This window comes from Sciurus vulgaris (assembly GCF_902686455.1).
Source record: "Sciurus vulgaris genome assembly, chromosome: 5".
Taxonomy (NCBI): domain Eukaryota; kingdom Metazoa; phylum Chordata; class Mammalia; order Rodentia; family Sciuridae; genus Sciurus; species Sciurus vulgaris.
In genome coordinates, this window is record NC_136465.1 from 56,180,546 (window position 1) to 56,207,557 (window position 27,012).

The window sequence follows — 27,012 nt, forward strand, 5'->3', positions numbered from 1 at the left end:
TTCCTGTGTTTGACCAAACAGCCCAATTGTTCTCTTGTACCTGTTGGTCCAGGTGCAGTCTCTGCATCATAAAGCACTATTAAACAAAAACAAAACAAAACGAAAATAAGATACAGGGAAAAGGTTCAGTTAGGCCTTACATCAGGGAAGACTCTGAGTTAGAATAATGCATTTTCTTCCATAGGCCAGCTAGTGGACAACATGTGCTGCATTAGACACAGAGGGTAGGTAAGAGAGATAGCAAGACTGCAGGCAAGCCACATGTCACAGGTGGTGTTTTAGTCAGCTTTTTTTGCTGCTGTGACTAAAAGACCTGACAAGAACAACTTTAGAGGAGGAAAAGTTTATTTGGGGGCTCACAGAGGTCTCAATCCACAGATAGCAAGCTCCATTCCTTGGGGCTTGAGGTGAGGCAGAACATCATGGCAGAAGAGTGTGGCAGAGTGAAGTAGCTCACGTGATGATCAGAAAGCAGAGAGAGACTCCACCTGCCAGATACAAAATATATACCCTAAGGGCATGCCCCAGGGACCCACTTCCTCCAGCTATCCCACCTGCCTTCCATTACCAATCAATTAATCCCATCAGGGGATTAATTTACTCATTGGGTTAAGGTTCTCATAACCCAATCATTTCTCCTCAAAATGTCCTTGCATTGTTTCACACATGAGCTTTTGGGGGACACCTCTCATCCATAAGGGTGGCATGCCTTTCCCTGAAGGCACTTACCCATCCAATGTGGGAAATGTGTCCTCTTCAGCTCCTAGAGGTGTTGAACAACTGTAAGGCGACAGGACAGAGCCACACACTGAGACTGTCAGGAGTCACACATTTTGATTCCAGGCCTAGTTCTGCCACTTAATACCACCTGTACAGCCTCAAGTTAAGTACATTCCATGTTTTTACCCCTATATTTTTCCATTGAGTGGTGGCAGGAAATGACTGAGACAGGACTCCAAAAACTAAGCATTCTCATGATATAGAAGGAAGGCTTTGGGGATTGGGAGTTCATCACTCTTAATTTGACTTTGAGTCACCTTTAAAGCTATGCATTAGGTATTAGAGTCTTTAATGGCTTGACGTTATGGACTGAATTGTGTCTCCTCACCCACTCCCGTTCAATTCAGATTTTGAAGTTCTAGCCCCAGTGCGTTAGCATGGGATGATTAAGGTGAGGGTGATTAAGACACATGGGATGGTTAAGGTGTGGTTACAGTCCTGGCTTGAGCTGCATGTGCAATTCTGGGAATAGACCGGGGACAACAGCATGAGTTTCTCCTACAGGTTTCCAGGTATTGACATCGGATCTGCTATTTTGCTGCCGCCATAATTCTCCCTCCCCAACACCACTTTACAACCCAGATTGTTAGCCCTCGAACTTCCTCGCCAGCCCTTGGTCCGTTGTTTTTAGTCCATGAAATTTCACTACTTAAGAACAGCTCTCCCACCATTTTCTTTCCTCCTCGCTTTCACTCTCTCCTCCTCATTCTTGCTCCCTCTCTCTCTCTCTCTCTCTCTCTCTCTCTCTCTCTCTCTCTCTCTCTCTCTCTCTCTCTCACACACACACACACACACAAACAAACAAACAAATACGGTCTAATTTCTTCTTATAAGAATAGATTAGGACACAGGTGGGTACAGAAGGAAGAAGATTATGTGAAGACACAGGAACGGAGTGGTTATCTACCAGCTGAGCAAAGAGGCCTCAAAAGAACCAACCCTGCCAGCACCTTGATCTTGAACTCCTCAGCCTACAGAAATGTGAGGAAATAAGATTTCTGTTGTTTATGCCAACCAGGCTGTGGTACTTCATTATGGCTGTCCTAGCAAGCTAACACACGTGGCAGGATGACTTATTTATCTTGTTTAGAGACACTTTGGAGAATGTTAGAGCAATCTTGAGAGAATGGGGGCTTAATGAAGGGACTGCCCAACCAAGGTGTGATCACCATCTGAGCCAGATGTGTGCATGTAATTCTGGAAATACCCTGGGGACCGTTGGGTGGATTTCACCTCCAGTTTTCCTGCTACCTTGGGAGGAATTCTCATTTATTCTCTCTTATTTAAGCCTCACATAAACCCTGTGAAGAAAGGATTGCAATTTTCAATTTGCTGATGAGGAAATAGAAGTCCAGGGAGTGAAGCAATTTGACCCAAGTCACACTGCTAAGTTCAGCAGAGCTAGGAGTTCTGGCAATTGACTTGCTTAAAGGTTTTGTTTGGGACCAGCCCTGTAAACATAACTCAAGACCTGAACCCAGCTATAAAGGTGACCCTCTGGAAGTGCAATTTGAAAATAAATAAATAAAAGTGAGGCACAAGGAAGAATTTCAAAGTCTTTCCCTAATCAGGACAAATGGCTGTGAGCTGGAGGTTTGCAGATAGCTGCCACATCTCAGAACTCAGCCCTTGCCACAAGCCAATGCCTCGCTGGCTCTGAAATTTATGCTGGAATTTAGACAGAGAACACAAATCATCGTAATCTCCCGATGAAAGATCACTGTCTCTGCAAATGCATTACCTGCTTGGAAAGCGACATGTTAAAAAATACTGATAATATATGGGCACAGGGAGAGCGATTTCCATGCCTGGACACCTCCAGCTAAAATACGCACACCTGCACCAGAGGCGGCAGATGACAGAGTAAGTCACCAGGGCCCAGAAGCAGCTTCTGTGTCTTCTGTGTCGGGCTGCGATTCTGACTCTCTGAACAAAAGACTGTAGGAGCTGGTCTGGGTGCCCCCTCCACCCCTGGTGTCAACCTGGTCTCAGGGCATTTGATCCCTCCTTTTCATCCCCAAATCAGAATGTACTTTGGGTTTGTACTATGAGAGAGATGGGGAGGAGGTGTTAGACCAACAGGGTGGGGACTTCCTCCTGGAGGAGTCTCAGAATATGAGCTTATCTTTTCCCCCTTTACCCACCCTGGACTTGTTCTTCCTCCCAAATAGCACCATCAGCAGCCTTCTGCTGGCCTCTTTCCCCTGGGGATAGGACATAAAGAAAGCTCTTGGCATGTGGGGCATAGACCGCTCTGACTTTGCAGTCCTCTGTCCTCACCCATCTCTTTTCTCAGCTGCTCTCTGATATAAGGAGGTCGGGGGGAGTGTGGACTTGGAGCCACATAGGCCTGCTTTCTGTGATTGTTAACTCCAGCTTCACAACTAATTGGCAGTGTGACCTTGGGCAAGTTCCTTCTTTCTCTAAGCTCCAGCCAGCCTTGTTCCAGGCACAGCACCACCTCACCTCCCTCTCTTAGCCCCGAGCCACTTCCTGTTATGGCTCAAGGTTGCGTCTTGGTGTTCTCCACACGGCTCGCTCTCCTCTACTGCAGCATGCTTCAAGTGCCAAGGCTAGTTTTCCTATATGCCTCTGCTCAGGAGAAAAGCAATTCAGAGTCTAATGGGCCTGTGGAACAGGTGCATCCCTTTCGCTGTAACGATTACTGGATAAACAAAGCAAAAAGAACCCAAACCCAAGTACATTGTTCTAATGGGGGAAATAATACTTCAAAATGGTCAGAATGTTTACCAACCTCATGAAGGGCAAACGACAAAGTGACACTAAGACTCACTTTCCTTCCCTGGCAGATATGGAAGAGTGGACCTCTGCTGACCTTCGGTCCCTCCCAGGGCCAGTCCCTGTCCTCCGGAGGTGGGTATTGGTGGAAAAGGAGTTCGAGAGTATCTTCTCTGTCATTTTTCCTCCCTATTCTTTATAGAAATGAAAAAGAACCCAAGAGCTCAGCTTGGAAGCATCTGCATTTACAGCCATGTTCATGACTGATCTGAAGGAAAAGGAGAGATGGCTGTCAGAGGATGCCCTTGAGGGGGGTCCCCAAAAATCTATTCGGAGGAGCTGACTGCCATGTGTCTACGGTGAGGGTCTGCAATGCAGGGTGGCCTGGTGTGCGGCTGTGGCATTGTTGAGGCTTTCCAAATGCATGCTGGAGAGGAGCAGTTCTGTCTAATGGAGGTGAGCAACAGGTGCATGGTGCCCGCTTCCCATTTGCCATTATTCTCCAAAAATGTTTTTTGGCTCTATAAAACCAAAAGACATTTACAGCACACAACCAAATGCTTTTTGTGCCATGGCCTTCTTGTGGTGTGTTAATAAGAAGCAGAATTCTAGTTTCCCTATAAACCGGAGTCTGGGCTATTGCTGCTAGCCCTCGGGTTGTCTCCTGTGTCCTTCATTTCTTGGCCTTTATCATCTTACTTTGTCCTCCCAAGGAATGAGGAGTTTATCAAACAGACATGTGGATGTTAAATTCCTTTTTTAGGTATGGTAATGCTTACAGGAAATGTAAGCATTTTCTTATAGAAAGATGGAAGAAGAGATGTGAAAAAAAGACAGTGGAATGAATGATGAAGGGGGAGAAGGGAAGGCTATCATGACTTGGCCAGGACTGCATTTTGAGCAGATGTGAGATAACACATATGCAAATATAGTATTTATTTGTTCATCTAAAAAAATTGTTGGGGCTGGGATGTAACTCAGCAATAGTGTGTGTACTTAGCATGTTATTTACATTTATATTTATAGCTGGGTGGCCTATTACATGTCAGGTACAATAGATAAAACTGTAAGCAGAGAATAGATGCATCCTTGTTATTATGGAACATACATTAAAGAATCATAAGCACACATGTAAAGGGCAGAGCTGGAGGAATGCTAAGAAGAATTGCTTGGTCTGATGAAGCACAACTGGTAGGATTGGATCAAATCAGGGAAGTCAGAGAGGGCTTCCCCGAGGAAGTGATAGTGAAGATGAGATCTGAGGGCGAATAGGAGTTCACTAGGTGACGTGGAGAACCACAGCATTCCAGTCAGGTAGCGCAGCACATGCAAAGGTCTGGGGCTGAAGAACATATTTATAAAAGACATAAATTAGGATTAGAATCAAGAGTTTGTAAAGAACCCTCACAAATCAATGAGGAAAGCACAAACAACCTCAGGAAAATAGGCAAAACACACCAAAAAACATCTCATGAAGAAAAAAATGTATTTGGCTAATACATTGATATAGAATTGTTCAATGCAGTTAGCCATTAGGCAATTGTAGGTACCATTTTATTCCATTTGATTAGTGATGATTGATAATACCAAGTGTTGCAGAGGCTATAGAACTGCATGATTCTTTACACTTTGAGAGTGTGAAGAGGGCCAAGTACTCTTTTATTTTATTTTGGTACCAGAGATTGAACCCAGGGATCATTTGCCACTGAGCTACACTCCTAGTACTTTTTATTTTTCCTTGAAAAGTTGCACAGGGCCTCATTAGGTTGCTGAGACTGGTTTGGAACATGAGATCCTCCTGCCTCAGCCTTCCTGGTGGCTGGGATTACAGGTGTGTGCCACTAGGCTCAGCAGGCAAGTACTTCAATAATCAGCTTGGAATTACTTCTCAAAGCCATACTTTCATATACCCTGAAATATGCCAAGGAGCACTCCAAGGGGGCATGTGCAAGAATGTTCCTTGTACTATTGTTTATGATAGAAAAAAATTAAACCTGGAAAGCAGATAAATAAAGTATCATGAGTCCACATGCTGTGGTTTGAATGTCCCCTCCAAAGCTCATGTAGAAATTTAATAGCCAGTGTGACATTATCAAGAGGTAGACCCTTTAAGAGGTTCTTAGGCCAGGAGACCTCTGCCCTGGTGAATAGAATAATGCCATTATTGTAGGTCTGGGCTAGTTATTGCAGTAGTGAGATCCTGATGAAAGGAAATGTGCAGTCCCCTTTCCCTCTCTGTCTTGGGTGCTATCTTGCCCTTCCACTTTCCTCCGTGGGATGATACAGCTCAAAGGTCCTCACCAGATTTCAGCATCGTGCTCTTGGACTCCCCAGCCTGCAGAACCACAAGTCAAATGAATTTCTGTTTATTAGAAATTACTCAGTTTCAGATTCTTTGTTGTGGCAGCAGAAAATGAAGATACCACACAATAGAATATCAAATGTTAATCAAAATAGATGAACTACCATGACATGCAGCAATATTAATGAAAATTAAAACTTTAAAGCCTTGACATCTTAATATTATAATGATAAATAAAAAAGCAATTTCCAAAATGATATATTCAAGTCTACTATGATAAAAAATGATTAGAATTGTTTTTAGAAATGTGTATATGTGTGTATATGTGTGAATGCATACAAACACAGAGGAAGATATGCACATGGATATGTGTGTGTGTGTGTGTGTGTGTGTGTGTGTGTGTATGCATATGCATTGAGTATGTAATAAAACTCTAAATAGTAAGACAAAGGAAAAGTGATGGTTACCTGGGGTTAATCAGGAAGATTAGATGTGAGATGATGATATGGTTAAAGGTAGATTCTTTTCCAGATCCTTGCTTTTGTTTTGGTTATAGGTTTGTGAGTGCTTATTACATTATTTACTAAAATACATGGATAAATAAATAACTAAGTCAGACCATTTATGGCCAATGATGGGTGTGGTTCATCACATGAAGATTATGATTGATATGATTCATTTCTGAGGTTAGAAAGTAAGCCTTGCATTTGTTGTAAGAGATTGAATGGACTCAGGCAGAGAGGGATGGGGTGTGTGATATGAGGTGGTGTTGGTGGGGTGGATAGAGTGTAGGCCATGCAGAATCTCATAGGTCCTGTTGAGGATTTTGGATATAAGTGGTTTGATATGATAATGTGTTTGTTTTTATATTTCAGAAGACTCATTCTGACTGCAGTGTAGATGTTTCATTATTGGTGCAGGGAGAGAATGTGGGGAAGGCTGGTTGGGAGGCCATATCAACCCTCTAGGTGAGAAGAGATGGTAGCTTGGATTAGATGAGATGAGTAGAAGAAATGAAAACAAAACCGTAGCAAGTAAAACTGACATTGTTGGGTTGGATATGGGGAGTAAGGGAGAGAAGAGACAAGGAGGATGCTTTTATTTTATTTGTGAAGTAGATGAATGGGGTACCCACTAGTGGGAACCATTGGGAAGAAAGTTTGATTTTAAACATGATTAATTTGAATTGATATTGAGATGTTCAGGTGGGCAGCTGATTCTATAGAATGCAATGGAATCTTAAGGAAGTGCAAGAAAGTCAGCATTGATAGAGATTGTAGAAGTTGATAAGATTGCCTACAAGGAAACAGTGAAGTGAGAAGAGACAATATGGAATTAAAGTAATAAAACTACCTTAGTAGGTAATTAAATAGAAAAGTCCATGCATGCCCTATGATAAGAATATGTTGTGAGTCTAGGATTATGATTAATCCAATTTAGAAAGGAAGCATACAGCATGTGTTCTCTTTTGTGTCTGGCTTTTTTCATGTAGCAAAAACTTTAGATTTATTTATGCTGTTGTATGTATACAATGTTCTTTCTTTTTATTGCTGACTAATATTCTGTTGTTTGCATATGCTACAAATTGTGTAAACCATTCATATGTTGATGAACATATGCATTTTTCCACATTCTGTCCTTATATAAAAAGCTACTATGAATATTCATGTGCAAATCTTTGAGTGGACGTATGTTTTCACTTTGCTTGGGTAACTACCTGGGACTGAAAGTTTTGGGTGCTGGGGTAAATGTAAACTTTACAAGAAACTCCCAAAAGTTTTCCAAAGTGATTGTGTTGTTTTCTACCCCATCAACAATAGATGAAAAACCTACAGACTTCACCAAAATTTGATATTACCAATATTGATATTGGTAATATTTTAAACTTTAGTTTTTTAATATGGTTAAAGGTAATATCTATTTTTATCTTTATGTGTATGCATAGCAACTTCTCTTAGCACCATTGGTTGAAAAGACTACTCTGTCCAATGTTTATTCTTGGCACCATTTTTAGAAATCATTTGTTGGCATGTGGATTAATTTATTTTAAAATTTTGTTATATTGGCCTATCAGTTTTTATGCTAGTTCCATATTATTTTGGTTACTATAGTTTAGTATGTTTTACAAACAGGAATTATGAAACCTCTGGCTTTGCTCTTTTTGCTCATTATTGTTTTCACTACTCTATGGTTCCATATAAATTCTGTGATTATTTTTTTCTATTTTCGTTGAGTATTCCATTGATATTTTGGTGGGGATTTCATTGAATCCATAGATTGCTTTCAGTTGTGTGGACATTTCAACAACATTGTTTCTTCCAATCCATGAATGTGGGATATCTTTCTATTTTTTTGTATTCTCTTCCATTTCTTTCATTGATGTTTTATAATTTTCATTTTAGATATCATTTAATACCTTAAGTTTATTTCTAAAAATTTTATTTTTTTGTAGTTATTGTGAATGGGATTGCTTTTTTATTCCTTTTTCAGCAAGTTTGTTTTTGTGTAAAAAAAGTTGCTATTTTTTTTTTTTTTTTGGTTGGGTTGGTTTCGTATCCTGTAACTTTACTGAATTTATCAGTTATAACAGTGTTTTGGTGAAGTCTGTAAGTTTTTCTACATAGAAAATCATGGCATCTGCAAACAGGGCTAATTTGATTTCCTCCTTTCCAGTTTGAATACCCTTTATTTCTTTCTCTTGTCTAACTGCTTTTGCTAAGATTTCTAATACTATGTTGAATAAAAGTAATGAAGAGGGCAACTTTGTCTTGTTTCAGATCTTAAAGGAAGCACATTCTGCCTTTTCTGTTGGGTATATTTATGGAGAGCTTGTCATATAGAGCCTTTATGGTATTTATTACATTCCTTTTATACCTAATTTGTTGTTTTATCATGAAGGGATGTTGAATCTTATTAGTTGCTGTTTCTGCATCTGTTGAGATTGTAATATGGTTTTTGTTCTTCATTTTTTGATGTGATCTATTATGCTTGCTTATTTGAATATGTTGAGCCTTCCTTGTATCCCTGGGGTAAACTCCACTTGATTCTGATATATAACTTTTTGATGTGTACTGGATTCAGTTTGCCAGTATTTTTTTGGAGAATTTTTGTTTCTGTGTTCATCAGGAATATTGGCTTGTAGTTTTTCTTTTTTTTCCCCTTGTTGTATCTTTGTCTGGTTTTGATATAAAGGTAAATCTGGCGTTTTAGAAAGAGTTTCAGTTTTTTTGGAATAGTTTGAGAAGAACTGGAATTAGTTTTTCTTTAAATGATTTATAGAATTCAGCAGTAAAGTTGTGGGAAATGTGTAATTATTGCTTCAATCTCATTACTTGTTATTGGTCTATTTAAGTTCTCTATTTTTTCTTTGGTTCATTTTTGGAAGGTTGTGTATGTCCAGGAATTTATCTATTTCTTCCAGGTTTTCCAATTTTTTAGTGTATAATTTTCATAATAGTTTCTTATGCTTTCATATTTCTGTGGTATTAATTGTAATCACTGTTTTTCATTTCTAATGTCAAATTGTTCTTGCAATTATAAAACATACTATTGGTTTTTGTATTTTGACCTTGTATTCTGTGACTTGGCTAAATTAACTTATTGGTTGTTAATGATTTGAAATTTATTGAGCATTCACATAAATTTGAATATTAGTCCAGGTTGCCAATATATTGGTATGAATTTATTAAGAATCTGTTCTTATTATTCTATTAATATTTGAAGGATTTCTAGTGATGTCTCCTTTTTAGGAAACTAGAGCATTATTTATATTGTATTTATCCACATATTTATTTTTTCCAATATTCCACCATATTTTGTCTAGATAAAGTTTTCAACTGGTTTTATTTCACCTCTGCCCCAAATCCTTTCATTTACATGTCTTCATGTTCAGTTCTAGCAATGAATTCTCTCAATTTTTGTCTGAGAGCTTTACTTTTGACTCATATTTTTCCCAGGTATATAATTTCATTTTTTAATTTTTAATTTTGGTACCAGGATTGAAACCAGACGCACTTAATGACTGAGTTACATCCCCGGCCATTATTATTTTTTATTTTGAGACAGGGTCTCACTAAGTTTCTGAGACTGGCTTTGAATTTGTGATCCTCCTGCCTCAGCCTCCTGAGCTGCTGGGATTATAGATGTGCACCACCATAGCTGGCTTAATTATGTAATTTTAGATGTAGTCTTTTTTTCAGTATATGAAAGTTGTTTTCCATTGCCTTGAGTTTGCATTGTTTCTAATGAGCCATGCACAGCAGTCATTCTATTCCCTCTGTATGTTAATGTACCTTATTACTCCGTTGCTTTTAAGATTTTTTTTTGTCATTAGTTCTTATGCATTAAATTACGATGAACCTTTGTTGATCCTACTTTGGGTTATTGAGCTCCTTGAACTTGTGTGTTCATAGCTTTCTTTAAATTTGAGAAATAAGGCTGTGGGTATAGCTCAGTTGGTAGAGCATTTGTCTTACAAGTGTAAGGCCCTGGGTTCAATCCCCAGCACTGTAAGAAAGAAAAAAGAAAACTACTTGGGGGTTACTCTTCAAACCCTCCCCTCCACACCTTTTTGGGAACTCTAATTATGTAGTTACTGTTCACCATTTGACTCCAGCTCATCGAGGCTCTGTTTATTTATTTAGTTTTTATTTTCCCCCTACCCCATCCTTTAGTCTGGACACTTTCTTTTACTATTTTTAAGTTCATTGGTCTTTTCTTCTGCAGTGCTAATCTACTAATATCTATTTTTTAAGCCTAAGCTATATTTTGCATATCTACAAGTGACATTTGGTTTCTTTTTTATATTTTCTTTTGTTTTTATTGAAAATTTTTTTACATAGTTATATGACTATTTGATATTTTTGTCAACTTGTTTCATTATCTCTGTTATCTCTAGGTCTGTTTCTGTGGTCTGATTTTTCTCCTGACTATTCTTTTCAGGTATAATAATTCTTGATTGCATATGTATGATGTAATAGTAATTGTCTTAATTTTATTGTATTCATGTTTAGAATGTGAAGGAAGCTAAATTCCTTGTGGATCAGCTCACTCCATTGAATTTTTTTTTTTCCCCCCAGCTTCATAAGGTTTGGAGTAGACTTTACTCCAGGGCTAGTATATTATGCTTTTTTGATGTGACCCTTTTTTGGAGTTTCTACTGAGTCCTGTGGACATCAGCATGGTCTTGCCAGTCTGGTTGAGTAGGACTTGAACATATCTTGGCTCTTATGAACTCTGGCAATTGTCTACCTTATAGTACTCTAGCAGTCATTCTTTGCCCACCTCATGGAGCCTCACCTTAGTATTTAGCCAAAGACACATTCCTTTTTCTATGTAGCTCCCTCATTTTTGATGTTCTGTATTGCAAATTTAAGTCACCTTTACTTTTCCAACTTTTATTTCTGTTGAATGAATTCACTGAAACTCTGTGGTCTGCTAGTATTTTCTTTCCTTTTAATGAAATCCAGAAGGTACCCACCAGCAAAAATTGGGATGATTGTAGGCTCACCTCATTTGTTTTCATTCTGTCAGCATTCTCAATCTGTTATGCCTATTTTCAAATGTCTGAAATTAGTTTTTCCTGGTTTCCTAGTGTTTATGGCAAGTGTGCAAATCCAGCTCCAGTTAATTCAACATAGAAGCAGAAGTCAACATTGTAGAGTCTGAGACTAAGCAGTATTACAAGAGCCTATAAAGGAGACTGAGGAACAGTCAGACAGAAAGATGGAAACTTAAAAGAGTTCTGAAAGAGGGGAGTGTACCATGATGTTGGATACTGTTGAGGAGTCTGGTAAAATTTAGACTAAGAGGTCCCTATTAAATAGAGTATCCTGGAACCATGAGTGATTTCATAGACATGCATTTCTTAGGAACAAATTGAAAGCAAGATTGTAGTGGACTGAAGAGGGATTGATAGGTGAGCTTGTTGGTTAAAGCAATACTAGCTGATGCAATAAATAAATACTAAAATTCCAGTGCCTTTGCAAAATAGAAATTAATGTATTCCTTTCATAGCTGAGGCATTTGGATGCTGCTGGTCAGTGGGCAGCTTTCCTTCCTGATGTGATCCAGGGAACCAGCCTTCATCCTTTTTGTGTTTGCATCACCTCCCAGTTGGACCTCATCCTTGCAGCTGTCCCCATCCAACTGCTCGGAGGGGAAGCAGCAGAGAGAAGGCTATATCTTAAAGTCTTTGCTTAGAAATGAGATACAAGCTTTGCTTATTTTTCATTGGTGGAACCAATTACATGACCATGCTTAGATATAAGGGAGGCAGAATTTGTAGTCACCAACTCTCTACAATGAGTAGAGCTATGACATTTTTTGGTCAGCAAGCCATTGCTGCCGTGATAGAGATGGTGCTCATGAGAAGTTTGCACTGAATGGCAGGGAGGGATTTGTTTAAAGCCAGATAGAGGTGAGGGAATGAGGGCATTGCTTTTTATTTTTTTAATATGTGAGACAGGTGAATATTTTCAAATCCTCAGGGATGATCCAATTCAAAGAGAGAGAAGTTGAGCCTACAAGAAAAAAAAAAAAAAAAAAAAAAAAAGGAATGAACAGGACGAAAAAAGACAAGGTCTAAGAATATGATATGCAAATCCCAAATGCAAGGATTGGCTTCAGGGAGGATGGATAATTATTGGAAGGGACGAGGATAGCGTAGGGGCATAAATAGATCTGTGTGCTTAGTAATATGAACCCAGGGAGTTCCTCTCTTCTGACATCTATTTTTGTTTGTTTGTTTGTTTTTAGAAAACAGGCTAAGTTAAGGGGGACATGTGGGGTATAGGAAGTTTGTGGAGAGTGACAATTTGAAATCCTTCTTGCTTTGTTCAGTACTTATTATACAGTAGGTGCTCTATAAATATTTGTTGAATCCATTGATATGTGCATTGCCTTTCCCAGTATTTTCAGGATAGCATTTGGGGATTGTTATGATTAAATAAGGGCTTATTCGCTTGCCTATGAGGGGGCACCAAAATCTTGCAGCAAATCAGGTGCCCTTGACTGAAATTCAGTATCTGGCAGGTCCATCTTCTGCCACACCAAGAGGGGCTTGGTCACTGAATACCTAAAGATTCTTGTTCTATAAATTGCTCCTTTGACATTTTCACCTGCCACCAACAGCTGCAGAAGCCCCCTGGGGCAGGATGGAGGTGGGAGGCATGTGTGGAGGAGGGTGTCTTGTTTCCAGTAGGCTTCTGGCCTCTCCCAGTCCATGCATGGGAAGGAAGCCATGTCCTTCTTCCCTCCTTTCCTCTTTCTGCTGCCTCCAGCGTAGAGAAAATCAGACCTTGAATTTAACAGGCACCTGCTTCCTGTTGCACGTACTTAGAACCTGAAATAAATGAAATGAAAGGTGGGCCCTCCGCCAGAAAATAATGAAATTATAAAACAAGCAACCTGGAGCCCTCAGAAGATGAACTCTGGGTCCCTCTCCCAGGGCCACCGCACTGCCTGCTACCTTCCACCCACCCCTCATGTTCTCTCATTGTTTCTCCTCCACCCTGCCTCCCTCCTTCTTCCTCCAAAGCCCCATTCCTCCTGAGTTCTCCCTCTTTGACCCCCTGAGAGGCAGCGGGTGCAAGTGACCCTGCAGCCAAGGGCTCCGGCAGCTTCCTGGTGCCTGCTTTTCCCTGTTATTTTCATTCCCCTGTAATTCGAGGGGACAGGTGAGATGTGCTTCAAAACACTGTAATCATATTTTAAATGGAAATGAAATGTGCGAATTAAATGTAAATTACAGTAGAATGGAAGGACAATCACTATTAGTTAAGGTCTGACACCTATTTTTGCAGACCTTGCCCAAACGCCACGACTTGTTTCCCCACACGTGTGATGAGAGGTTGTAATTATGTGGCAGCTGCTCGTGCCGTTGGACTGATGCTAGTTACTAGATCATTTGTGCAAAGGGGGTCTGCATGTGGGGCTGCGTATGTATTTTAAATAGATATGGACTGCTGTTGGTACTATAAAATTACCCAAAAGAAATGATATTTTTATACGAGGGCGGTGAAAAGAAACCTTTTTTTCTTTTTGTTTTTCCCTTGGAAGGGTGAGGCGGTAATATAAAGGGACACTTTTATATAGTCAATTTATTTACGGATTCTCCATTTGCTTTTATATTGGAAAAATATGTGCTGTGCCAATGAGTTGCAATTTTGCCCTCAATCTTGGTCTGCCTCCCTCCCACCCAGTGCTGAGAGCGGAGCCCACATGTATAACCATTCATGGAGTATTTTTTTAAGACAGTAGCAGCTCTTTGCACGATGAAGGGAATCATTTTATTATCTATCTACCCAGTACCAGGACAAACGGCAAAAGAGATTTAAAAAAAAAAATCACTGCATTTCAATGGGTCCATGTTCTTGTTTTGTTTTGTGTGGACAAGAAGACAGACTGAGTACTCTTTCACACTTTCTAAGCCATGTCCATGGTGTGTTGCAGAACTCTCAGGGATAAGTATAAATCTGGATAAACTAGATAAGGTCAGGAGTATGGGAAGAGCAGTAAATCCATTACCAAGGAATCTATTTACATGCCCATTGTTGATTTTAGTCTTGTTTGCTTCAACTAAACTCCTCCAACTCCATTGGAGCAGTCAGCAGATAATATATGTTGAATAATCATGTGTGTCATTGAATTTTACCAATCTTGCATTTTTGAAGCAACAAAGATGCAAGCTCAGTCGATATTTTGCTCTTGTGGACACTTGTAATTAAGGTATAATGTCTAGCCTGTGATAAACAAAGATTCCATGCTAAAAAGCCTCTGGAGTCTAGCCAGCCCCTCCTCTGCCCTTGGCCTTGGATCAGCTCCTTATGCATGACCCTCTCCTAGATCCCGCAGAGGGCTCTAGAACTGCCCACATTCCATACCACTGTCTGAGATCCTGCTCTAAATGTAGCTCTGATCATGTCACTCACTGCCCTGATGAGAAATCTCCAGGGGCCTTGGCAAAGTAGGGTCAGGGGTCCTTGCTGTGGCCTCCCAGAAATGTTCTCTATCCTCAATACTCCAAGGACTTTCCTCTGCCCAGGCTTTGTCTGTTTTCACCTTCTCTGTCTGCTAATTCCTTTTACTCTTGAAGGTTTCTCTCTGACTTTTCCTTAGGGATGAAACAATCCCAATATCCCTGCAGGTTGCTATATACCTTGGTTCTGGAATGTCCCAGGAAGTTGCATGTGTTAAAGGCTTGGTCACCAGTCTGTGTGCTACTAGAAGATGATGGAACCATTAGTGGGTGGAGCCTACTGGAAGGAAGTTAGATCATTGGGGTTGTGCCCTTGAAGGTGATGTTGGGATCCAGTCCCTTCTTGTCTCTTTCTTTTGGTTCCCAGCAGCCATGAGGTGAACCTTCTGCTGAAACCATGTGCTCTTACCATGATGCATTGTGCTGGCACAGTCCTAAAACAATGGGGCTAAATGACCATGGACTTAAACCTCTGAAACTGGGAGTCAAAATAAACCTTTCTTCTTTTTAAGTTGATTTATTTCAGGTATTTGTTATAGCAATGGGAAGCTGACTAACACCCAGGCCAAATCAAGAACCTGGTTGCTGTGTTTCCAGACATGCTGCCTGTACTACCCAAATCTTTACTGACTTTATCCACCTCTGGTGTGGGCCCACAACAGAATGCCTGGCTCCATGAACATGTCTCCTGTAGAATTCCATAATCAACCAGAAGCTTTGTGGGTGGTGGTCATTTCTTTTTGACAAGTGAAGGTGCTAAAATAAATAACATGAATATATACTAAATTTTAATTCCCTGTTTTCCTCTCCTGCTCGCATCACATATCTTCACTTTTAAATAGAACACAAAACCACTGCATATAACAAAATGTAAGCTGCATTGAGTGTCTCCCTTTATATTTCATTATATGTGCCATCACCTTGTTTATGCTCACGTGGAAGGAAAATTGGTTGGCAGCATGTGTTCTGAATGTAAATCCAATCATGGTACTGGCTTTTCTGCCACAGAACCTCTGTCTTGGTCATAGAAAGATTGTTTAGGATGGGCCAAAAGGCAAAAGGAAACTTTCCATGACTTGGTAGGAATAGTTGAAAAAGAGAGTTGGTATCTCTGAAGACCCCCTCAAATCTTATTTCTTCTCTAAGAAACAGAGAAGGCATCAGAATTGGCACTGTATAAAGAAAGATGATGATTCAGAGTGATGATCCAAATAAGAGAAATTGAGATAATGGGAGATTATGTTACCACAGCCCTGGAACGCATGAAGTTCCAGTAGGTGGTGGCAGGTCTGACAGGTGTCCAAGAAGCACAGTTGTTTTGAATCGAATAGATTTGGTGAGTATCCCATGAAAATCATCATCCCTATGCAATTTATTATTCAGAAACCTGGTTGTTTCCATCAAGGACAGTAGTTCTGATTAAGATTTCCTTGGGGGTGCAGGGGTGATATATGATGAGCAGCCCTTACTTTTGACCACACCCATGTCATAATGACTCTGTCAGTCTCCACATTCCTTACTAGAAAATCAGTTGCCAAGTGTCCTTCTGATTTGAACTAGAAGTCAAGATGGTGCAACCAACCCCCAGAAAACTCAGCCACAAGATCAGCTCTTTCTATTAATACAACTAGACAGCCCCTGCAAACCTGGGATTTATACTGGAAAATCTTGGTCTCGTGAGGGCCCAGCTCAATTTGTGCAGAAATTCCACCAACGGTGGAGAGCTGATTTAGTGTCAGAAAAGGGTATTTGAAACAAGTGCGTTTTCCTTTATGAGTCTTTTAACATCAGGAGAGAAATACAGTTGATTGCAATTGATTTGTATATGTGGCTCTTTGTGTGAAGTGTCACAGCACGTTTTATAGGAAGACAGAAACAAAGAAGGGGAAGGCATAAAAATCATTCTTCTGGAAGATGCAGAAGAGAGAGAACAAGCAAAAGCATCTTCCAAAACAGAGTTTGGCTCTCCAGGTGAAAATGCTTGCTATATCTCTGCTCAGTTGCTTACTTGCTGTATGACCCTGGCAAGTATTGTGAGGTCTTTGCCTCAGTTTCAACATCTGTAAAAGGGGAATAACAATAGTGCCTACCTTATAGGCCCCAGAGTGCATGAACTTAGTGCATTCGATGGCCTGGTCACAGTGCATGCCATGTTCTGGTGCTCAACAGATAATACAAGAAAAGAAAAAATGCACAAGGATTGTGAGTGTTGTAGGGCAGAGAGGTCCTTGGGAGTCAATTTTCCAACTCTTACTTCTGGGGTTGAAGCTTTAAAAGTTGTGAGGTGGGGGCTCCAGGCATTCTGTCCCCGACCTCCTCTGGGTACCTTTGTTTTTTCTGAGCTACATCCAGGAAATGGCCTTACAAAAGTTCATCTTCCTTAAGCATAACAGTCTAATGACAGTTTAGAGAGTGTCCCATATGGGGGCACCCACAAAAGAGGACTTAAAATGTTTCCTTCATGGTTAGAGCTCTTTATAGTTTTCAAGATATTTTCACACACATTACTTCATTTAACATTCTCAACAATCCCATAAGTGAAGGCAGGGGTTGATTATTCCTATTCTGAAAATGAAATACAGACATAGAAAGGTAGGTAACTTTTCTAAATTTGTATTTTCATTTCATAAATATAGTTTCAGGTTTGTATCATGACTCATCCAAAAATCACACAATTAAAAAAATGAGAATCTGGGGTCAGATTTTTGCACTTTCTGACTCCAAATCTAGTGTGTTTGGATAGTAAGAAAGAACTTTGAGTCAAAGAAAATACTAATTGTGGAATTTTTGAATGAGTCAATAAATCAGAGTTTGGGGAGGGGGCACTTTTCCAGTGTCTTTGCTTTAACTTTCTTTGGAAATCTGACTGTGGATGGGAAAGGCTCGTCCCTGCCAAGACTTGGTATACCACTAGCAAGAGTTCAGATTTCTCTTGGTCTTACGCTTTCTGAATGTGTCTGTATATTTCTTCACTATCTCTTCCACTAAGATGCCCGTACAAGTTATTCACTGCTGTGTATCATGTCACCCCAAAACTTAGCAAATTCAAACAAAACAAATATGTTATCTCACAATTTCTGTGGACTGGGAATCTGGGTATCACTTAGCTAGACTGTCAGCTTCATGGTCTCTCATAAAGCTGCTCGAGGGTTGGCAGTTCCTGCTATCTTCTCATGGCTAACCTGGTACCTGTCAACTCCTAAGCTCATCAAGTGGTTGTTGGTAGGACTTAGTTTCTCTGGCCTCAGTTTCCCAGTGGTTGCTGACTAGAGCCTTTCCTCAGTTCCTTATCATGTGAGCTTTTTCATAGGACAGCTCCCGATATGACTTGCTTCATCAGGGAGAGAGAGAGAGAGAGAGAGAGAGAGAGAGAGAGAGAGAGAGAGAGAGAGCGAGAGAGCGCTCACAATCTTTTGTAACCTAATCTCCAAGGAGAAGTACCATCCTTTTGCTGTATTCTGTTAATTAAATATGGGTCATTAAGTCTATTCCACATTCGAGGAGAACAGATTTTACTGGATGTGCATACTAGCAGTTGCTGGTCAATGGAGGTCCTCCTAGAAGTCTGCCTGCCACAAGCCTTCCTTTGTAGGGAGCCAAATGCTAACAACTTCATTTGCCAGTTTCTATTCTGAAATTGGTGGCGTGTCTTCATGACGGGTGGTAGCAGTTGTTAAGGGTGCTAGTGTGACTCAAGCCCCTAGCTAGCTAACTCTATAATGAAACAAACTGAATTAGGTCTACTGGCACAACACCAATACCCAAAGGTCAGCAGGAACGATTCAGAAGGAGCATGCCTCCACATTGGGCAAACTTTCAATTATTTGTGTGTGTGTGTGTGTGTGTGTGTGTGTGTGTGTGTGTGGTACTAGGGATCAAACCCAGGAACATTTTACCTCTGAGCTATATCCCAGCTACTCCTTATTAAAAACTTTCATATTTGAGACAGAGTCTCCCTAAGTTGTCAAGGCTGGCTGCAAACTTGTGAACCTCCTGCTTCAGCCTCCTGAGTTGCTGGGATTACAGGAGGTTGCCACCATACCTGGTTCCAATTTTTTTTCTCAAGTGATTCTGATGATATACAAAAACACAGGACAAATACTTTCAGAGCAATAATAGGGAATCTCTTGTCCTCCTGCCACTACCTGGTGCAAAGGTACAGTAGGGTCAAATCCAGGGGCGTCAAATGTGATGGGTCCCTAGGTGTGAAGATTGTGCATAGAGAGGACAGCCCTGCCTGTCTGGCCCAGCAGTTTTTCCTAGGGGGACAGATCTAGACAGCCTTGAAATCAGAGCCTATTGTTGCTCAGAAGTGTTGGGTCCCACGTGCCCAGACTCACACCATCAGTTTGGCAAGTTCATTTTATTTTCATTCATTTAATCGTTTCTGTCAGCTGTTTGTTTTACGAGGAGTTAGTTTCATTAGCGCTACCAAGCCCACGTGCTAACCCAGCACACTTGAGCCTTGGGCTGATATCAGTTTTTCCTCCAGTGTATCAGGCAGTGCAGAGAGCATATAAAGCCCTCCTGGCATGTGGTGCCCAGCATGGACTAGCAAGTTCATTAAGCCTTCATCTGTAACCGTGTCACTTCCTTATGTAAAAGCTACTGCTGGCTCCCTGTTGGTCCGCAGGAAATGCCAAGCTCGTTGGTGTGACACAGTCTGCCCCTGCAGGTGCCTCTCCAGCTGCCTGTCTGGACCTCCTCTCCACACAACAGCTAGCAACCTATACCACCTAAAGTTGCTGGAATGAACCACATATTCTCAGGGCTCTGTTCTTTGTTCAGGCTCTTCCCTCACTTTGGAATGAATGTTCTCATTGCCCGATCCCCTTTGGCTTATCTCTGCCCAGCAACCTCCTATGCATTCCCCAAGGCCCAGCTGAAATGCCCACTGTCCTTAGTAACTTTCCCTGGCTTCTTCCAGGGAATGCATGAGTATGCAGCAATTGCCATCAGCACCCCACCCACCTCCCCTTGGCATTTACCATGTTTGTATATGCCAGCATGACCTCCAATTGCCAGCACCCACAGTTCTTTGTCAGTGGACTTTCCCTGTTGGCCCTCTCTGCCCATGTACAGGGTAGGTTGGAAGTGTCAGGCATTGTGTCTATAGAGCAGCCTTCTACCTGTGGCAGATGGTCCCTCAGCCCCTGGGCTGGTTGTTTCTGAGATGCATATTCTGGAATGGCCCCCAGAAGTTTCCAGTGGAACCGGGACCTACTGTCCATGGTAGAAAAGGGTGATAATGTGCTCTTGGTGGCTCCCTTCCTTTCCCTGCCGCACTTTCCCAATCTTACATCAATTAACTCAGTTCACCTCCCAGATAATCTCTTTGTAGCTGAATCTTTGCTTTCAGGGTCTGCTTCTGGGGGGAATCCCAACTAAAACCAACCCTCATCTGTTCTTGTGTGTTCTCCATAAGTTTATCATCATCCCTATTATATTTGTGTTGCCTTTACCATGACCTCCTTAAGGACAGGAAATCTCAGCATGCCCACACTTAGTGCAGTGCCTGGCACTCACTCAGGGCTCATGCTCTGGTTGATTATTTTGAATTCACCTTCCTAATTCTTAGGTTTTTCAGTTTTCATGGAGCTGCTAGAGCTTAGGCATTCTCCTTGCATCAAAGAATGAAATGGCCAGACCATCTTTGCCCACTATGGACTCCGCCCATCTCCGTGTTTTTTTGTGGTCAGAAGTTTTCTCAGATTCTGTAGAGCCAAGTGACTAGAGCAGCCTTGTGCCAGCCACTCTTTACCATCACTAGTTCTGGTCTGGTATAGCATCTAACCTCATCTACTTTATCAGGATTCGACTGCTACAAATGAGAAATTGGGAGGAAAGTAAATAAGCTATTGGAAATAATCTCATCCTGCCAAGTGCTAATGCCCCAGAGAAAGAAGGAGGACAGATCTGCTGAGTCATTGTGGAGATAAATTAGATTTCTGCTGAGCTACAATCACATATGTTTTCTGGTCGGGTTTGGCACTTTGGAGCAGAATTGTCACCCTGCTTGGAAGAATGGTGTTTAAACAAGGAAAGGGGTAGAGATAGGGATTTTGGAAAGGTGAATAAAGTTCTCAACAGAAAGTCTTTTTTGTTATTGTTGTTGCTACTTATTTATTTAACACATATTAATTATGCATGTTAATGGGATTCGGTGTGGTATTTCCAAACATGGTACATTGATCATATCTGAATACCATTTTTCCACCCTTGCCTTCCCCTCCTTCTTAGCACCCTTTTTAGTCCCTAGTGATCACTATTCTACTTTTAGGTCAATTTAAAAAAATTATGTATTTATTTTTAGTTTCCACATCTAAGAGAGACATGATGTCCTCCAGTTTCATCCATTTTGTTGTAAATGACAGGATTTCATCTTAATTTAGGGCTGAATAATACTTTATTGTATACATATACCATATTTTCTTTATCCATACTGATAGGCACTTAGGCTGATTTCATATCTTAACTATTGTGAATAGTGCCAAAAAACCTACAATAAGTCTTTACCATAGTAGTCTTCTGCAATGATGATGTTGTTTATTTTATGGTTTAGACAGTAGTCCCCTACAGTCCATAGTTACCTATAGTTAACTGTAGCCTAAAAAATATTAAGTACAAAATTCCAAAAACAAACAGTTCACCTGTTTTAAACTGTGCTGTGTTCTGAGTCTTGTGATGAAATCTCATGCAGTCCTACTTCATCCTGCCTGGGACATAAATCATCCCTTTGTCTAGTGTATCCATGCAGCATATGCTACCTGCCTGTTAGTCCTTTAGTAGCTGTCTCATTTATCAGATTGACTGCTGCTGAGTCGCAGTGTTTGTGTTAAAGTAGCCTTTATGTGTTGTCCTAACACTATGTCACAATGCCTATAACATTTACCTCACTTCATCTCATCCCATAGACATTGTTTAATCTTGCATCATCACAAGAAGCAGAATGAATAAAGTATAATAAGATATTTTGAGATAAAAATCACATTCACATACCTTTTATTATAGCATATTATAACTATCCTATTTTATTATTTTTATTAATCTCATATCATACTTAATTTATGAATGAAACTTTATCATAGGTATGTATGTATAGGAATAAAACATAGTAAATATAGGGTCCAGTACTACTTGTGGTTTCAGTGTTTGGAGGGTCTTGGAATCTATTTCCTATCAATTAATTGCGTGTGTGGGGACTATATATTTATTTCCAAGTGAAAGAGAAAAAGAGACCATGAAGTAGTTCATCAAACTTCTTGTCAAGTTCATCTGAACAAAGAGAAAGTTCCAACCACAGTGTGAGAAGCATTCTGAGGATGCTTGCTGAGCTCCACAATTGAGAGAAACGTCTGACTTGTTTGATGTCAACCAAGAAGATGGGAACCCTGGCAAATGGGCTCATGGTTTGGTTGGCCTTTGAGTCTGATTTGGTGAGTGCCTCACTTCCCTCTGGGGCTTAAGAATACTTCTGATGAGTTGGGAACTTGATAATAAGATTGGGTTAGCTTTCTACTGTAACAAAATACCTGAGAAGATAAAGCTATATGGAAGAAAGGTTTGTCTTGGCTTACAGTTTCAATCTATGTCTGATAGGCTTCATTGCTTTGAGCCGGTGGCAAGGAAAGACATCATGGTAGGGAGTATGTGATAGAGTAAACTGTTCATCTCAAAGACTGTGATGCAGAAGAAAAAGAGGGAGACCAGTATTTCACCATCCCCTTTGAGGATAAGCCCCCAATGTCCTTATGTCCTCCCACTAAATAACACCCCTTAAATTTGCCATCACCTCCCAATAGCACCATAGACTAGGGACCAAGGTTTTGACACATGGACCTCTGAGGAACATTCCAGATCCAAATTCTGGCAACACCTCCTCTCAACAGTGCTGATGGTCTCTTGCCCTTTCCTTGGTCTCTCTGAAGTTTCTGTCTGTGGACTTTTGAGCCCAACTGAGTCATCTGCTGAAAGTAGATCCCACTCCTGAGAAGGAATTTTCAAGAAAGTCCTTAATGAATTTCAATAGCTTTGGGTACAATGAAGGATAGCATCGAGTGGGTCATACCAGGTGTAAGGTTGCCAAAATTTTTTTCTGGAGGACTCGTCTGAGGTTAATCCTTTGCACTTTGATTTTTAGAATTAAAATTCTTTCTTTTATGAAATACAAATATAGGGTAAGTTTTAGGTTAATGTGCTTTATTTGGCCAAATAAGTTGTCAACCCTGTCATTTTCAATGCTCCCTTTAAAAATGTTTTTAATATATCTGTAATATATGAGAGAGAAATGATTTATGGACAGAGATTAAGGATCCCCAAAAGTCCCAACCCAAACCTGACTTTTGACTTTCTCTAAGTAAGTACACTGTGCTACACACATGGCAATGTTTCACGTGAGCGATTAAGGGCAGAGACCAAGCTGTCTAGCTTCACAGAGACCCACTGATAGAAGTGATTAGAAAGATAAAATTCTATGGAAATTGCAGTAGTCTGAAAAGAAAAAAAAAAAAAAAACAAAAAAAACTCTTTGTAGATGTGGTTAAGTATCTCAAGCTGGGGAGTTTGACTTGAATTATCCAGGTGGGCCCTAAGTGAAATCATATGTGTCCTTATGAAAGGGAAGTAGAGGGAGATTTTACACAGAGGAGAAGGAGAGGTGAAAACAGCGAAAGATTGAAGGCACTGGCTTTGAAGACTGGACTGATGTAGCTACAAGCCAAGGAATGGTAGGGGCTGCCACAGTCTCCCCTAGTGCTCCCTGGAGGGAGCATGTTCCTGCTGATACCTTGATTTCTGCCCGATGGTACTGAATTTTGGATTTCTTACCTCCAAAGCTATGAGATAACAAATTTTTGTTTCTTTAAGTTGGTTATTTGTTACAGCAGTCACAGAAACTCATACAGGAATGCAGACTCTATGTTGCTTTAGGGTAGGGACTAATCCTATATTTCTTTTGTCTCCCCATTGATGCCTTGTCCTTACCTTAGACATAACATAGCTACCCTTATTTGTAGGTGGAGATGTTTTGGTACCTTTCTGCTATTTAAGATAAATCGAGTCTTCTTTTCTAGGGTTTATAGATACTTCCTGTTATCAAGTTCTTTGGGGATAACTAAACATGGTCTTTGTTTGTTTGTGGTACAAGGGCTTGAACTCAGAGGTGCTCTACCAATCAGCTACATTCCTAGTCCTTTCTTTTTTATTTTGAAACAGTACCTCACTAAGTAGCCCAGGTTGGCCTTGAACTTGTAATCCTCCTGCCTCAGTCTCCCAAATTGCTGAGATCGGAGGGTTGTGCCATTGTGCCTGGCATCCCTGGCTCTTTCTAAAGTTCATCTCTCAAAACCCTAGTCTGTCTTGATGTCACATAGAGACAGAGGGATGCTCTTTCTTCTTTCTAAGGCCCTGTTTACAACTGGGAGTAAGAATTTTTTTTTTTAACTAAAGACCTGAGAAATGGGAGTCCATGTTGTATCCCCCTTCTAAATGGTGTTGTGCCTTTTTTTCTTCTTCTTTTTGGCTCAGGTCCCTTTAGAGCAGGAATTGACTTTCTGGTTTGCTTGCTAACCTCCTAAATGACTGTTAAGGGTTGAATTATGTCCCCCGCCAACATTCATGTGTTAAAGTTGTAACTTCCAGACCTCATATTATGACTTTCCTTGGAAATTAGGCTGCATCTTAATCTAGTAAGATAAAGTCATGAGGGCAGGCATGATCCAGTACGACTGTTTTCCCCCTAAAAATGCACAATTTGGACAAGACACGGATGCACAGGGAGAGGGTCACGTGAAGATGAAAGCAGAGACTGGGACAATGTGTTTTAACCAAGGACTAGCAAAGACTGACAGAAAATCACTGGAAGCTGGAGAAGTGGCATGAAACAGATTCTCCTTCACCACCTTCAAGAGAAACCATGCCTTGACCTTGGGCTTCCAGCCTCTATAACTGTGAGACAATACATTTCCACTGTTTATAAACAACCTAGTCTATGGTGTGTGGTACTTTGTTACAGCAGCAGCCCAAGCAAATGAGTCTGGTGACAAGACCCAGTGCACTAAATGTTTTGCCTGCAAATTGGAGAGAGAGCCTCGAGTCTGAGCAGGAACCCTCCACATGCAGCTATTTGTCTAGTGCCTGGATAAGAGGATTGGTGGTGAGTCTCCAAGCCATCTTCCTGTTGTAATGTCTCCCCAGGGACCCAACCCTGCCCTCCAGATCAGGTCAGCTACAGAAAGTGAAGTCGCAGTCACGCCTTTTGGATTGCCTTCCCTCCTCCTTTGGTTTCCCCCCTTTCCCCTTGTTTCCAAGTGCCCAGCCTTCTCAGAAGAGAGGGGACCATCTGGTTAGTCCTTGTTTACTGCACACCCTGCCAGTTTGAGCTTATTAATCATATTTACCCAAGTATCTTAATTACTCCCTGTCTAGCAACTTGCCTTGCACTCAGCTGTTGACCCCTCTTTTTTTATTCCTTTCTATCATTAATCATAGGAGCAGCGTGGGTAGAGGAATTCCTGCAGCTTGGATTTCGCTGGCACTATTACCACTCCCAGAGAGGAGCGGCTGGGGTTCACGGCTGGTTCCTGACAAACTTCCTAATTAATCTGCTAAAGATCAGAGGAGGACTAATAGGAGCTGAAGACTGAAGACTGTGTGCTGCGACCATCCCTCCGCCCTTTCCCTTTGTGTGTGTGTGTGTGTGTGTGTGTGTGTGTGTGTGTGTGTGTGTGTATATGCGCGCGCACGCACACTGCTGAGCTTGGCAGAGAGAGATGGCCTTGCTGAGCGATTCAGCACAATACATTCCTGCTGCTGCTGCTGCCACCTACCTTCCCTATTTTGGGAGAAGGAATTTTCTCCTCTTGCTTACAAGTCAAAGAGAGTCCCCATAGTTTCTTCCCCCAGATATAAGGGTGGAATAAAATATCTCCCAACCAACTTTCCTGTGAAATATGTGATCTTGATATTTGGGTTCATACAGCGGGGAGTCATCTCATGTAGAGTGGATCCAAGTCTCTCCCTCTGGGTCCAAAGATTCTCGGGGTATCAGGAGCTAAAGCTGCCCAGGGGCATAGGGCCATCCAAGAAAGTCAGGGGTGGTACTGAAGACTGCAGAAACATCTGACTCGGTGGTATTTCTGGAGGTGTACTGGCTAAAAACTTTGCACACAGGCATTGCACATGAAAAGCCACCAGACTGAGGACAGCTGAGCAAGAGAAGAGAATTCTTTCTCATCAGTCTTGCCCTGTGCCTGGATGCTCTCAGACCTCTTAGGTCCACGTCAGGTTACTTCAGCAGACAACAGGGAGTAAGGGACAGGGCCATGCCTGCTTTCTTTCTGCTGGGCCTGGTTCTGTAGGCCGAGAGACACCATTAAGGAGTATAATTTGTTGATCCAGGCTCTCCTTGCGTTTCAGCGCAGAGTGGCATCGTTTTCTTTATGACCTCGTAAAGTCACAGCCGAGAGGCCGATTTGGAAAACAAACTGCCTCAGGTTGACAGATAATTAGATACAGGGGACATATTATATGCCTTTGCATATAAATGTGCTCCGAGGCGTGTTGGTTCATCTGAAGTTGAGGTTAAAGGCGCGCCAGGTATTCCTGACACATCAGGATATATATTTTCATACAGTCTCAGGCGCTGTGTTGGTTTTATAGCCCTTTCATCCTGGTGCTGACTGATGGGGTGTGCGCACAGCCCAACTCAGAGGGAAGGCGCTGCTCCTTACCCGTGAGCCTCCTGGCATCTGTGATTGGTGCCTCCTCCCTCACCCTCCCTCTTTTCTGGGAATGGGATTGTTCTTTGGACCTGTATTCTACAGTGAATGATGAATGGCCAGAGCCGGGTGGGCCACGGCTCAGTTTTCTTTTCTTCTTTCTCTCCCTTTTTTGGATTCTAATAGGCCCTATTAATTACAGATATAACATGGGACCTTTCAAGACAGGGACAAATCCTCATGGAATTCTATGTCCTGGATGAGGAAAGGAAAGAAGTGGATGTTTCTGTGGCCATTGGGGGCTATGGGCAGATAACTGCTGCTGCCCAGTACTGCTGACATGGCTACATCATCAACCTTACAAGGACATCTCCCCAACTCCCTGGGGTTCAAGCAGAGGCTGAGCCTTGGGTGGACAGGGAAGAAGAGCTTTGCTTTCCCCACAGCTTCAGAGAGCTCTTGCTGGGGAAATGTCTCTTTGAACACAAAGTTCCTGT

At 41.3% G+C, this 27,012-nt stretch overlaps 1 long non-coding RNA gene across 1 annotated transcript in view; it reads left to right on the top strand.

Moving 5' to 3' along the window:
• Window positions 1–26,188, top strand: part of LOC306661616 — a 143,414-nt gene extending 117,226 nt beyond the window's left edge. The window contains exons 2-3 of the long non-coding RNA XR_013763908.1: window positions 3,722–3,975; window positions 24,324–26,188. This is a non-coding gene — a long non-coding RNA (uncharacterized lncRNA). The remainder of the gene's footprint in view (window positions 1–3,721; window positions 3,976–24,323) is intronic.
• The last annotated feature ends 824 nt before the right edge of the window (window positions 26,189–27,012 follow it).